This window comes from Sus scrofa, chromosome 4, assembly GCF_054392235.1.
Source record: "Sus scrofa isolate SSC_HxYL_T2T_F1_AM1 chromosome 4, Sscrofa_HxYL_maternal_Yorkshire_Landrace_v2.0, whole genome shotgun sequence".
In the NCBI taxonomy this organism is placed as follows: Eukaryota; Metazoa; Chordata; class Mammalia; order Artiodactyla; family Suidae; genus Sus; species Sus scrofa.
The window spans coordinates 81,333,691-81,349,520 of NC_139386.1; the positions used below are offsets into that span (position 1 = coordinate 81,333,691).

Sequence of the window (15,830 nt, forward strand, 5' to 3'; positions counted from 1 at the left end):
CAATCCTAGGAATAATTCTGGACAGGCATGTTAGCATCCTTCCCAGGGAGGAAACTAAACCCCGGAGCGCGTAAACACCTTGCTGGGTGAGACACAGCATATCCCTGAAGAGGCAGAGGACACGCAGCGCCCCAACTCAGGGCTCCAAGCACTTCACAAATTAGAAACAAATCTACTTGGAAGGCAAGAGGAAACAAGACACTGTTTTGTCAAACTAAAATGAAGTACTTGTAAGACAAAATTTGAGACCCTGGGCTTCGATGAGTTCAGAAAACTATACATCATATGTGGCCCAGGGTAAGCCTGGTGAAGTCTACTCATTGCTATGGCTGGCTCCAAAACCCAGCTATTTGTCTAAGAAATCCAGCAAACTCACAGCCCCAGGAAATCAACAAACTTCAGGAGATTTATTTCTAAGACAGACTCTGTCCAACCTCAGAGACACAGAGCAAACAGATCTAGAATCCCCCATGTTGAACGTGTGATAAAATGGACCCAGGAGAAAAGGCAGCCCTGGGGGAGGGACCAACAGGTAAGCCAGGGCCAGGGGAGCCCCAGAACAGGGAAGCCAGGCACCTGGCCTGTGCCATTTCTCCAGTTGGGTCTTTGAATGGCCCAGCTTAATGTACCTGTGCAGCAATCACCTCCTGGAGCCCAACAGTTCTGATACTGGCATGAAGAGCTTACCAATTAATCTCTTTACTATTGCAAGTTTGGAGAATAAAGCAAAGGCCACCAGAGATCAAAGAAAATACAATGTCAAGTTACTATTTCCTGGCCAGGCAAGGAAACACACAGCAGTAAAGATACCCACTGGGTGGTTCTCCCAGGGCAAGTTGGCATAAAGGTGATGGTCCAGGTGTGAAGAAGATGATCCAGATGTGAAGGTGTGGTCCAGGTGTGAAGGTGATGGTGCAGGCATGAAGGTGATGGTCCAGGTGTAAAGGTGATGGTCCAGGTGTGAAGATGATCCAGATGTGAAGGTGTGGTCCAGGTGTGAAGATGATGGTGCAGGCATGAAGGTGATGGTTCAGGTGTGAAGGTGATGGTCCAGGTGTGAAGGTGGTGGTTAGCTAAGCAATGGAAGCCAGTACTCAGAGGGGAGTGCAGTCCACAGTCAAAGATGCTGAAAACCAGCCCCAGTGTCCACTGGTTGAGAAACAGTCTTCAGTGAAGCCCAGGTGGGGTCTGATGGACAGAGTCCCTCAAAGTTCATGGTGTTTTACCCAAGTCAGTTGATAACAACCACAGGCAAGGGAGACACCAGATTAGATACTTCTTTGCAAAACCAGCAGTCAGAGGAGTTCCCTGGCGGTGCCATTGTCACTACACAGGCTCTGATTGCTGCTATGGCTCAGGTTTGATCCCTGGCCTGGGAATTTCTATGTGCAGCAGGTGCAGCCAGAAAAAAACAAACAGCAATCAGGACATTTATGGGAAATCTGAATACGGCTTGGATAGTCCATGAGAGGAAACGCTATTGAAATGGAAACGATTGGCTGGCAAAACAGATCATAAAACTGTGTACAGTGTGATATCATTTGTTAATCAAAATAATGTATGTACATTAATATGTATATGTACATTGTAATATGTATGTAATATTATATTATTATATGTGTAATAATATTATAGGTTCTTATAGAAAAATACCCAGAAGGATACGCACAGGTGTTAGAGTAGCAAGTTGAGGTGAAGGAAGTAACTAGGTTTTAATTTTTCTTTTTGACCTATCTTCCGATTTTCCACCATGACCACCTGCTGTTCCTGTTGTAATAAAAAGTTCTTGTTGTGGATGGATGCAACATAATGAGTTCACTTTTCTCTCCCCTGAGGATCTAAAACAGAATTGTGCTCTGAGATTACAGTGGCTTCCAGACAGACAGAAATGACACCCTAACGCCCGAGACCTGATGGGTTTTTGTCTCAAATCCACAGCTCTGGCCTCACTGTGTGACAGCCCCGAATGAGTCAGATCTGAGGGTGATCGTGGAACTAAGAACATTTTGGGAACATGTCCAGGTCGTCACATCACCCACATGAATACCTGGAAGGTCGGCATCTGTGCGGTCATTCTCGGGCCAAAGCGATCCAGCCACTCTCACGGAACAGCTCGGGCGCTGACACCAGCACGGGAGTTAAAGACCCAGCACAAAGCGGTAGGTGGCTGTCAGGCTTCCTAATGCTCGGGGTCAAAAACTAGTTTTCATGACAGGGAGACACAACTCCCACTGATTTATCTTTCCTTTATCCTGTAAGTGGTGATTTCAAGCCTATTCCGTGACTGTATCAGTGACAATTGGGTGGAGATTTTAAAAAATGCACAGGAATGTCTTTTCTAATCCAAAGCAGTCTCGTAATTTGCAAATCCCCGGAGACCAAGCAGGATGGTAAGGGCAGACCCCAGGTTTATCAAGAATAAAGAGGGGGCAAAGTTCAAAGATTCGGGAAAATCAAAATAGGCAAGTACCGGATGGTGTTAACTTAAATAAACCAAATGTGGGGTTAAATAGGCCTGCCGATGTGAAAGATTACTTCATTACTCAGCTTCAGCCTTCGGAAACAATGAAGAAATGCGAATAAAATTACCTACGAGCATAAATCACTCTCACCCAGTCCCAGTCCCGGAAGGACTGAGGACAACCAGAGAGACGAGGTCCCAGGCTCCCAGCAGGAGCCGCAAAGCTCAACCCGGGCTCCCGCAGTGACATGGGAGCTCCGAACCGTCCAAAATGCCCCACTGAAAGCATGCTTGTGTTGCGTGTAAGCTTGAGAAATAAGATGGAATATAAAAATTGATATCCTTCAGACCAATTTGGGCTTTTTCAAAGGTACTGATACATAGTTATATAAGTTTTTCCCCCAAATTTCTAACCAAAAAATGGTATCTTCTCCATCAACTGTACCTAGGGTTATTACTTCAAGGCTGTTTCCACTTACAAGGCAAGCAACACATACACTTATTAGATGATCCACGTGGACGACAAGAACTTGTATATTCGTTTTCTCTACCCATTTCCACAGTAAGTGTTCAGTAAATGCTTAATTAATCGCTTTCCATTGCTTCTCTAATAATTTATCCTTTAGAATCTTCAGGTCATAGAGAGGCTATGCACCAATGAAATAAACTTCCACCGTGAAGATGTGACTTTTGCCAAATCATACATACTTACACAATAGTTTTGATTTTAGAGCGTTTTTCTGAAATATGTGTTTTATTTTAGAACTTAATTGTGCAGTTTTTATTTTGTGTCAATATAACTCTCCAAACATTCTGACAAAAAACAGCCATACATCAGCTTTCAACTCACTCAGTGAAGCCATTTAGGTATTCCCTCAAGGGAAAGTTAAAAGCAGAAGATCCCCAATGATGAGATGCTACAACATACTTATGAGAACAGCTAAAGTCCCCAGAACTGACCATACCAGCTGCCAACTGGTTGGGAGCAGGGGGCGGCAGCAAGAGGCTCTCTTTCATTGCTGGTGGGAATGCAAAATAGTACAGCCATTTGGAAGACAGTCGGGCAGTTTCTCACAAAGCTAAACATACTCTTATCTTATGACTCTGTTACCATGTGTCCGGCTCATTTGAAAACACAGGTCCATGATAAATACCTGCATGCAAATGTTTATGGCACCTTTATTCATCATTCACCAAATAAAGGAAACAGCCAATAAATGTGCTTCAGCAGCTGCATGGATAAACAAACCATAGTCCCTCCAGGCAATGGAATATCATACAGAGATGAAAAGAAATGAGCTAACAAGACACACACAGACGTGGGTGCATCTTAATACATATAACTAGTGAGAGAATCCAGTCTGAAAATGCTCTCCTTCCAATTATTCGGTATTCTGGAAAAGGCAAAAGTGTAACAATGGTAAAAAATGAGTGCTTGCAAGGGTTCAGGGAGGCTTTGAATAGCTGAAACACTGGGTTGGTTGGTTTGTTTTTCAAAGTGGTGACACATTTATTCCGTATGATATCATAACTGTGCATACATAACACTTCACATTTTTCAAAACCTATAGAGCTTTATGGCATCGTGTGATCCCTAATGTACACACATTTAAAAAAATCATTTAGGAGGTGGAATAGCCCAGAATGGAATACAGGCATGACAAGAGACCTGAACTGTGTTACAAATGAATGAAACCACCTCACTGAAGGGGTAGGGGGATGGGGGTGAGGGCGTAAGGTACTGACTTAGTAGCTTTGGAAAGGAGTGGAGCCTATAAGACACAAGGCAAATAGAACTGTGTAGACAAGGGTTCCCCATGGGAGTGCAAATTAACAATCCTGATACCACTACACGTGCCTGCAGAACTGAGCAATTAAACAAACACATGGCAGGTGAAGGAGTCATATTTCTCATGGCTAGAGTGAGATTTTACAGAGATGCAAGAGGCAGGAATCAGAGTAACTGAGGTGGTGATAATACTGAAGCTGGAGGTTTCAGGATGAACTCATTTAATTAGATACAGGTGGTCACATACAGAAGTATTTGCAGACATATGTATGTACACAGGTTTGTGTACACACATTCTTCCTCGTGCTCTCAGCTAAAAGGGCCTAGAAGCAACGATACTGCAAGACTAATGAGCACACCAAGCATCCAGATCTTGGTTTCTAACACCCTTCACCAACACAAGGAACCAGAGCTTCTTGGGGAAACGGCTGATTCTAGGACTGGGGCAGGGAGTATACAGGATAAGTCTGGAGTATTTTGTAGTAAATAAGGAAATGCCAAACAACAGAAACAAACCCCCCATTGATGGGACTATGCCAAAGAAGCCCAATGAAAGACCTCTTGATGGCAAAAGCTGGAAAAATTTCACCACCAAATAAAACAGTTACTATTGGATAATAACCCGAGGCATAAAATGAACACCCACGAACCCCGAATGAATAACAAATGGGGGAGGAGGACCCGTCTCCAGAGCAGAAGAACTCCAGACCCTGCAGGTAAACACCTACCCTGAAGGAGGTGAGGCATGACTCTTCTCTCCTGACGTGCTCTCTGCACCATGGAGCTTAATTTCAAAGAGCCCAGCACGGCCAGTGGGGAGAGTAAATTGACAGTGGAGACATCTGAGCAGCAAGACTTCCGCAGGAGGTCAACGCCAACACCAACAGCCGTGTCACACGAGACTGGGCGCCCAAGATGTCATGTGGTGAAAACAGCACTCTCCCTCCAGGGACTTCCTTTAAACTATAAGCTAATCACGAGAACCCTAGCAGGAAAGGAGCAATGGAGGAGTATTCTCCAAATACCTGCCTAGCATTCCTCAAAACTGCGGGGGTCACCCAAACAGGGATGGCCGCCACCAAGGGGAGCCCAAGGAGAAAGAATGGCTAAATGTAACATGGGACCCTGGATAGGATCCCGGAACAGAAAAAGGACGTTAGGGGATAACTAAGGAATCAGCATAAAGCACTGACTTTAGTTAATAATAATGCATTGGGAGGAGCTCCCGTTGTGGCTCAGCAGGCTAAGAATCCAACTTGTATCCGTGAGAATGAGGATTCAATCCCTGGCCTCAATCAGTGGGTTAAGGATCCGGAGTTGCCACAAGCTGTGATGCAGACCAGCAGCTGCAGCTCCAGTTCGACCCCTAGCCTGGGAACTTCCATATGCCGCAGGTGCAGCCCTAAAGAGACAAAAATAATAATAATGATGATGCATTGGTTCATGAATGGTAACAAGCAGCCCCTGCTAACCTACCAGGTCAGTAATGGGGGAACTGGATGCAGGGTATGAGGGAACTCTGCGCGATTTTCACAATTGTCTCTGTAAATCAAAACTGTTCAAAAAGAGTTCAAAATTTTATTTTTCAAAAATTCAAGCAAAGTTCCCTTCGTGGCACAGCAGAAATGAATCCAACTAGTATCCATGAGGATTCGGGTTTGATCCCTGGCCTCACTCAGTGGGTTAAGGATCCGGCATTGCCGTGGCTGTGGTATAGGCCAGCAGCTGTAGCTCCTATTCGACCCCTAGCCTGGGAACTTCCATGTGCTGAGGGTGTGGCCCTAAAAAACAAAATACGAGACAAAATTCAAGCAATCCTAGGCTACCCAAAAAAGGCAACATGACATCTCTCTTATCCAGAAGGAAAAAAGTAGAAGAGTTAAGTGTAAGCTGTCATCACATCAAAAATTATCCCGAGGGAGTTCCCGTCGTGGCGCAGTGGTTAACAAATCCGACTAGGAACCATGAGGTTGCGGGTTCGGTCCCTGCCCTTGCTCAGTGGGTTAACGATCCGGCGTTGCCGTGAGCTGTGGTGTAGGTCGCAGACGCGGCTCGGATCCCGAGTTGCTGTGGCTCTGGCGTAGGCCGGTGGCTACAGCTCCGATTCGACCCCTAGCCTGGGAACCTCCATAAGCCGAGGGAGCGGCCCAAGAAATAGCAACAACAACAACAACAACAATAACAACAACAACAAAGACAAAAAAAAAAAATTATCCCGAGAATAATGTAAACATCTCTGTCCTTCTTGAAAGTTCGGCAGTGGAGGGAACACTCAAACTGTTGCTGAGAGAGTTGACAGTAAGCACCAAAGCAAACACACGTTAAAAGAAGAGATATAGGGAATGCTGTTCACTTACTGAAGCAATTAGTGTGTCTTTTGTTCCAGAGACTTGTTTTTTTGGTTTGTTTTGGCTTTTTTTTTTTTTTTTTTTTTTTTTTTGGCTGTACCTGCGGCATATGGAAGTTCCCCACCCAGGGATCGAACCCACACCAGAATGGTAACCCAAGCCATAGCAGTGACAACCCCGGATATTTAACCACAGGATACACTGAGCCACAGAGGTACTCCTCAGAGCCTTTGATACTGGCTAAACACCAAACAAAATAAACTGTCAGAGGCAAAGGGCTTTGTCAGATATTGCTTAAAATGCTGAACCAGGAGTTCCCGTCATAGCTCAGCAGAAATGAATCTGACTGCTATCCATGAGGACGCAGGTTCGATCCCTGGCCTCTCTCAGTGGGTTAAGGATCTGGTGTTGCTGTAGGCCAGCAGGTGCAGCTCTGATTCGACCCCTAGCCTGGGAACTTCCATAGGGGTGCAGCCCTAAAAAGACAAAATAAAATAAAATAAAATTAGAATAGTATAGTATAGGATAGAATAGAATAGAAGAATCAAAAAAATAAATTAAATAATAAAACTAAATTGATCAAGTGTCCAGATTCTGATGTCATCATAGATTTAGACACTGCCCTCACAAGGAGGTCCAGAACCTAGAAGAATGTTTTTCCTGAGCTCCCCCCCAAAAAAAGACTCCAAAAGTGATGTGAAAAGGTTTTGCATATCCAAAATGCAAACTAGACGCACCTTCGAGGAGGCAGAGGTGTCCAGCTCCTGCTCTCCGCCTGCCCTCCACATAATTTTCTTCCTACGACTGTGAACCACAACAGCTTTTTTTTTTTTTTTTTTTTTTTTGGTCTTTTGAGGGCTGCACCCATGGCATATAGAGGTGCCCAGGCTAGGAACTACCGCTGCCAGCCTACACCACAGCCACAGCAACTCGGGATCTGAGCCACATCTACAACCTGCACCACTGCTCTGAGAGACGCCGGATCCTTAACCCACTGACTGAGGCCAGGGATTGAACCTGAATCCTCATGAATGCTAGTCAGATTCATTTCCACTGAGCCATGATGGGAACTCCCATAAAAGCATTTTTTAAACCTACTAATTTTATCATGTGTAGCTCCAGCTACAAGAATTGTTTTCTAGGAGACTCGATTTTGATTTTTCAAGAAAATAATACACACTGCTGTCTGCTGAGGTTCCCTTCCTGCCTCCCAAGAAGGCAGACTCAGCATCTCCCAAGAGAAAAAGCAAACATGAGAATAATTTATTGAAAAGGGATTGAACATTGGTTGGGATAATTCCAAAATTCACTGTCAGTAAGTTTTCTTCCTATTTTTACTAAATAACAGAAAGGGAGAAAAGAAAATTCCATGATTCAGTGATTCTAAACATTTGGGAGACTGAAAGCTGTACTTCCTTCCCACCTAAGGAAGTCCTATTACTATTTGCGGTCAATATGAAATCCCCCCCACCCTCCCCAACCCCCACGTGCAATGGCTTAATATAAGGGTCTCAGTTCCCAGACAAGGGATTGAACCCAGCCTCAGTGAATGTGCTGAGTCCTATCTACTAGGCCGCCAGGGAACTCCCCTGAAAAACCTCTCCTTGAAAGCAGTTTCAGGATTTACTGTTTCAAAATGCCATCTTTGCCTTACTATTGAAAGTAGGTGGTAAGTCAACGCAGAGGAGAAAAAATGGACCTCAGCTAGCAGAATGATAACCACGCAAATCCAGGGGGGAGAGTGAGTAAGAGGTGCTGGGGGAGAACCACAGGGCCATGAAAACCAGAACTTTCTCTTGCGTGTGCTACACACGCACACTTGTTCACTCAATGTGACTGCAGTTCTTGTATAGCAAACACCCAAATCCCCACACAGCTAAGAAACATCTCACCAGAGCCAACTAAAAGCAAGACCCTGGACCTCTGCTCTGCACACCACCGGAGCCCCAGGTCTCACTCCAGCCAGGGGTGGCCGTCCTGCTGCCCAAGAGCTGGGACAGGGCAGAAAGATCAGGAGCTGGAACAGGTATGACAGGTTTCCATGGGAACCACCACCAAAACAAGTCACCCAGAGTGAGTCAGACCCCAGGACCATTCCTCCAGGTCTGAATTGTAATCGCTCCAATTTCCTGACGTGTGCAGGTGGCAACCAGCTTGCCAGGCCTGGGGCAGTGGCAGCGGGAGAGGGCAGGTCCCTGGCTGTCTTCCTGGACCCGGTGCCAACGTTCCCAAGCATGATGAATGACTTCTTTAACCAGAGACTTTTTAAAACCTGAGTTCTCACCATGTTGTCAAGGGCTTGGGGAAACCAGGCCCTGGATGGAAACTTCTTTAGAAGAATTTGTGGGCTCCAAACAGAAGTCTTAGATTATTCATATTCGTCTGGATGACCTGAATGCCACCAGCCAGGTTACAGACATCTGGGCTGAGGAGAGTGGGGCAATTCCTTCTGGACGATTCTAAGTTTGCTTGGAATCAGGGCACATTGACTGAGCTCTGGCCAGCCCCTCCCCCTCCCCCTAGTCCTCATCCTTAACTGCAGAAGTCTACCACCCTTCACTGGGAGGAGACTGCTCTTTGCAACTGCCTTCTACAAAGTAAGGCCTCCATAAATGCTGGTTCTAAAGGTGTCAACTGAGATCTGCTCCTCAATGGGCCCCTTATCCAGCCTTCATCACTGGCCGGGTGGGTATGAAAATGAAGTGAGGGCAGAGGGTCCCTCGATACAGCTCAAGGCTGGGTGGTAGATAATGTGCGAAAGAAGACAATGTCTTAACTCCAACCAGAAATTTGCATCTGATTGGGCCCCCGGCTGAGAGCACCTGCTTTCCAAAGGGGGCTGGGGAGGGGGTGAGAAACTCAGAGGGGAGCCCCAGGCTGAGTTTTCAAACCCTCCAAACACTCTTTTCCCATCCTGCTCGCTTGATGATTCAGTGCATCTCAAGCCTGGTTTCTGAATGAATGAGAATCAACCAGGAGCTGCAAACCAGGCGATGACTAGGAGGCCAAGGAGGAGTGTTGCTTAAATCCAGGACACTCAGAGCCACACCCCACGGCAGCCTGGAGACCTGGGCCCTCAAACACAGGTGATACTGGCCAAACCGGGAAGCCAAAGGGAAGCTTGAAAATGGCTCTGAGAGAATAAAGGCAAATTGCAAACCCCAGAGCTTTGCCTTCTACAGATGACAGAGAGCAGTGAGGAGGGGCAGTAGGCAGGCTACCTGGGTTCAAGTCCGGTCCTGCAGCCCTGCAGCTGGACGGAGGAAGAAGAGGCTGTGAATGATGACATGTCACTTTGTCATTGTGCCACAGCCCCCCATCTATAAAGTGAGGAACTAAACACCTATGAGGTACCTGCCCCATAGGTTAAGTTAATATATACCAAGAACCATGCCTCGTATGATGCATGTTAGTCATTATTATTTCCAGCTTCATAGTTTGTGACCTTTGATTACCTGAGCTTTCCGTCTATGACAGGGACACAAGACCAGACCTTAGGCTTGCAACTGAGACAGCCTGGGACTCAGACCAATGCATACCTGGAACCAGAACTCTGCATCCAGTGAAGCAGCAGGAGTTGTATCTTTCCCCAGTTCTCTATTCAAAAATACACATGGATCATAAGTAATTCATCTATAAAGTTTTGTGTTTTGCTTTGCCTTTTTTCACTTTTTTATTAAAAACAAAAAACCAAAAAAAAAAAATTTGGAGACTGGGAGTTCCCACTGTGGCTCTATAGGTTAAGAACCCAAATAGTATTTGTGAGGATGTGGGTTAGACCCTTGGACTCATTTAGTGGGTTAAGGATCCAGCATTGCCATGAGCTGTGGTGTAGGTTGAAGATTCAGCTTGGATCCCACATTGCTGTGGCTGTGCTGTAGGCCAGCAGCTGCAGCTCCATTTCAACCCCTAGCCGGGAACTTCCATATGCCACACAGGCAGCCCCTCCCCCCCCAAAAAAAATAGCAAAGTTACCTTGTGGTGCAGTGAGTTAAGGATCTGGTGTTGTCACTGCAGCAGCTGGGGTTGCCGCTATGGCTCAGGTTCAATCCCTGGCTCAGGAACTTCCATATGCCAAGGGCACAGCCAAAAAAATATACTCAGCAGATCTGCTTATCTTATAAAATTAAAACACCAAGATACTACGTTATTTTAGCCCACTTCTGTCTACTATGAATTCACCCTGAAAGATAACATCCCAAATATAAAATAAGACATTTTGCCCATTGTGGCATTATTTTTAATTCATAATTTACCAAAAACAAAAAACAAAAAACCTAAATGCCTGTCTTTAGGATATTGAAAATTATAATGCAGTCACATAATGAAATACTATGCAGCCTTTAAAAAGTAATGTGGAAGATCTCTAGGAACAAATTTGGAGAAATTTCAGGACATAATTTTAAACAAAAAGGGCAGGGTATAAAATAATGCATATAATAGGACATATTTTTGGCAAGAAAGTTGTAAAACTACATATAAGCATTGGCTTATTTTTCAAAAAGAAACAGATGAAAGAGAAAGCAGAAATAGATAAGAATAATTTTTCTATGGGAAGCAGTTAAGTGAAAGATGGAGGTGATGAGGCTGGAAGTGAGACTCCTCCAAATACATACTTTTATATTCAAACAAATTTAAATTACAAAAAAGGATTAAATGGAATACTAAAATCAAATGCAAATAGAAACCCACGAACCCAGCTGGATAGTAAACAATTCACATCACCACACAGATTAAAAATAATTAATTCAAATAACTTTTGATCACAGTACTCTGATTATATACTCAATGAAATACGTATATTTAGGACAAAATAATTTGCAAAAAGATACTGAACTTGATCTAACAGGTTTGCTATTGGTAGCGGAATACGTGTTGTGATTCTGAAAATATTTTCTGCAGAGTAAAGGACAGAACAAAGGAATAGACAGATGCTGTTACTGAGGACCAGGGTTTTCATCACACGGGAGGAGAGATACAAATATTTAGTGGGTGAAACTGGGAAAAACACTGTGATATCAGAAGCTAGAAGTGTGTATGTGGTGTGTGTGCACAAACCCCTAATATTTCCTAGCTCTCTAGACTGAAACAGCCTGAAAACAATGGCACCTCTTTAGCAAGAAGCACACCTCGTTCAGCAAAGATGTGGATCTTCGATTCTAAATATACTTCTTTAAAAACCCTTTTGGAGACGAGTGGAGCATTGTGAAATACGGACCATACATTCGATTATACTACTGAACTCTGTCTCCTGGGTGTAATGCCCGTACTGGGATTTGCAGGGAAAGGTGCATTCCTCGGAGATGAATGCTAACACTGAGGGCGGCAAGAGGGGAGTGGAAGCCAACGCAGCCAAGAATTAACAACTGGAGAATCTGGATCTGCTTTTTGATTGCTCCTAAAACTTTTGGGCAATTTACGGTTTTCAAAGTTAACTTTTCAGAACTGTCCCAACTCACCTCCAAGCTTATTCATTCCCTCCCTCCATTTCTACCCACTGGTTTATCTATGGCCAGTAAATCTGAAGTCAGACCTCTAGAAGCCCTTTTTCTTCTTGCTCCCTGATTTCCTGACCCTTGTGAAAAGTGAAATTTTAGTAAAGGCAATGTTTATGTAGCTGAGATATTTTTCGAATATAGTCTTTATGTATAAATTCACAGTTTGGGTTCCTCATAAACTATTCATTAGAAAGTTCCCATGTTTGGGGGAAATTATTTCTTTGCCAAAGTCAAACCTTTTTATTTTGATGTTTGAAATTATTTCTTTGCTAAAGTCAAGCCTTATTATGTTGATGTCATAATTATGTCTAGTGAAGTGACTGTTTTCTTCACAAGACTCTAAAATCTTAACGCCCTTCACTGAAGGTGGCTAGCTCACGTTTAGTTAATTAACACAAAGTGCAAAATCTAACAAAGACGACTTCAAGTGTACACAAAGTTGGCACAGAAAATAGAGGACTATCCAAATACTCTCACTTTTATTGAAATATTGTTGCATTGACTATAGTTCTGAGAAATTAAAAACTGAGAACTAGAAAATGTAGTATTTGGAAACGTGTGTGTTGTTCGCAGACTTGGTATGTATGATGGTCGCTAGAGTCAGGAGCACCTGCTGAGGATCCTGCTATAAAATTTCCCACACCCCAAGGGGGGACATTGTATGAAGATGCAGTGACAACAGAGGGGGCCAGCCCCGTTGTTCAAGCTCAGCTATACCTCAGCTGGGAAACCACCAGCAGGATCAGATAGCTATGGAAATGAGACTGAGAGCACAATAGCTGAGAAGATGGGGAGAGTTCACAGGGAGCCAGATGGAAGGAGAGAAGATTCTTCTCGTGGCATCTTCTAGCTTTGCAGAGATGTGAGTGTGCACGACAGGGCTCAAAGAGAAATCCATTTTATGGAGTAAGTCTATACTAACCAAGTAACGAAATAAGGACCAGATATTGGAATACGTGCCGAGTGATTCAAGAGATGCTAACAACGGGAGAGCTTTCCATGTTTTCATCTGTTTTAAACTGAATTACTTTAAATGTAATGAGTTTTTAAAAGATACTACTTGCACATAGAATAAAAGTCAGAGGGAAGGTAGAGTGTTTCAAGATACACTGAAAATTCAGCTCCGCTTCCTATCCAACCTGCCCAACCACACAGTTCTTCCCAAAGCAACCTCTTCTGCCTGTGTCTACAGGGCCATAAAAGTAAAAGTTCATTCTTTTTAACATTGAAGAAACTGCCCACATAAACTCCATCCCTCTCCTCCTCGAGAGAACCCTCCCTTCTCACTCAGATCCCCTCCCAAAGGTCCCCTCTCCCCCCACACCTGCCCTAGAGGGTGTGTCTTACCTGAAGAGAAGCACTCCTGGCTCCTCCCAGTACACAGAACTTAAAACAACGTTGAGGCCACTGAGTTAAATTAACCAAGGGACCATCATTTGTTAAGGTGAGAAATGGGAATGGATAAAGCACACCACACATGACAACATACAATCACTGAAGTCTCCACGGTTGCTAAGATTTCAGCCAAAATCAGCGGGCTGAAATCTGATCTGAAATCTGAACAAGACTGAAAATTGCAAACCCTATTAAAAGGCCTGGAAGACTTGAGAATTGTTACTCTCTTGTTAAGAGACTTGTGAACCCCTTAAACCATTAAAAAGCAAGTATGTGTGTCCCTTTTCCTTATTTCCTATTACGTAGGCATTTTATACTGCCATTCAAGAACATCTGCTGGGGAATGTGAATCCACATCTATGTTTTACAACTGCCAAGTATGTATAAGTTGCAAACCTCTTGGTGCAGATGGACATCAGAACTGTCCTGCGCTCTCTCTGCCATCTTTCCATGTTGCCAACATAGCGGGCAGGGTCGCCCTGGCTGATGTTCTCAAGGGCACCAACAGTTCCTAAAAGAGAAGCAAACACCAGGTTCTCTTCAGGCTGAGCTCCAGCGCCATCGTCCAGCTGCTAACTATGATGGTGAAGGGTGGTTACAGTGGCAACTTTGAAACCACTCAGGATGATGACGACCTCAGAGCTGGGAAAACTGTTGTGACCCTCACAGGCCACAAGCCACACAAGTGTGTCATGATCAGCCCCAGATTTGATGTGCAACACACAGATCTAGAAAAATGGCAGAAATACCTGCTCCTACCTCGTCCCTGGGGTCTCTTGGCACCAATAAACCCAGCTGGCATCATGGACCATAAAGAAGCGAGACGAAAATATACAGGAGGGAAGATCCTGGAATTCTTTTTCTAGGGAGGCAACACATATGTGCCAATAAAATGCCTCAGTGGAAAACAAATGAAGTTGTCCAGTATAAACAATATCTCCCAACTGATTACAGGTTGTTCATAAAACAATCTTTTATACAACAGTTGGCGGGTTTCCAGGCACTTAGGTAAAAATGCCTTGGGGAACATAAAAAATAATATTTTTCCAGGTCATATTCCCCTTGATATTAAAAATCTTCAATATTTCAAAGAAATTATACCTCATCTCTCTCTCTCTCTTTTTTTTTTGGCCACTCCTGCAGCATGTGGAAGTTCCCAGGCCAGGAATCGAAGCTGAGCTGCTGCAGTGTCAACACCCAATCCTTAACCCATTTTTTCCCCTGAAGTCAGTCGTGTAGGTAAACAGTGATGCCCAGCAGATCTTCGTTAGTGTCTGGAGGCTGCACTGCCCAATGCAATAGATACTGCCTATATGTAGCTATTTAAACTCAAATTACTTAAAATTTAACAAGATTTAAAATTGTGTTCCTCAGTCACGCTGGTTACATTAAAAGTGCCCAGTAGCCACATGTAGCTAATGGTTACTATTTAACACAGCACAAATATCCATCATCACAGAAGTTCCATTCAACGGCACTGCTCAGAAGGCGACTTTTAATTTTTTCCTTCTTCTTTTAACCAGGAAGTTGCATGTTGGCATAAAGTAAATGAATTTTCCAAAAGCTGGAGGTTACCACATAGTTTGAAACTGCAGATCCGGTCTCAAAAATCTCAACCAAAATAATTCCAAAAATCAGTCGCCAAAGCAAATGAAAACAGTAAACTAATACAAGACCTCCCTGCCCACTTCTGCTGGTCGAACATCAAGCCATCTCTCAAGACTGATCCCTCCCAGAAAGGCTTTCCTGCCTCAGCTCAGCCCCCAAGGGCCTCTGAAAAAAATTATCTCTGTCCCCCTCACAGAACACTGTACATGGTCCAGCAAGGCGCCCAAATTCAAAAGTACTTTTTCTACTTAGCTGTTTCCATCTCTGCCTCTAGCCCCTTAAGAGCAGGTACATTGGTCCAGGGGTCATGACAAGCCCAGTCTGCGCAGCTCCAGGAAGGACATAATCAAAAGGGAACCAAGGTGCTGTTTACATCATGTGCTGGATACCCACTGGTGACAGGGACAGGAACAGGCTGGATTCTGGAGCTGTGGCTTGACTACCAGAAGCCAGTCACACCCTCCAGGAGCTCATAAGCAGGTATTTGCTTACCTAAAACTGATTTAAAGCATTATATGGACTCAATAGGACTCTGCCCTGCTAGAGGAATAAGGAGCAGTCTGAAAAGAAAAGAGTTCTTGGAGCTTCCCCACTGAATTGAGGCACTCTGCCGTGTCAGGAGGTAGGTTCAAGCCCAGGCCAGCACAGTGGGTTGAAGGATCTGGTGATGTGGCTTAGGTCAAAACTGCAGCTCGGATCTGATTTCTGGCCTGGGAACTCTGTATGCCACC

At 44.3% G+C, this 15,830-nt stretch overlaps 1 pseudogene; it reads left to right on the forward strand.

The window, feature by feature from the left end:
- The first annotated feature begins 2,014 nt into the window (after positions 1-2,014).
- Positions 2,015-14,357, forward strand: LOC110260482 (small ribosomal subunit protein uS8 pseudogene; annotated as a pseudogene).
- Positions 14,358-15,830: the final 1,473 nt, after the last annotated feature.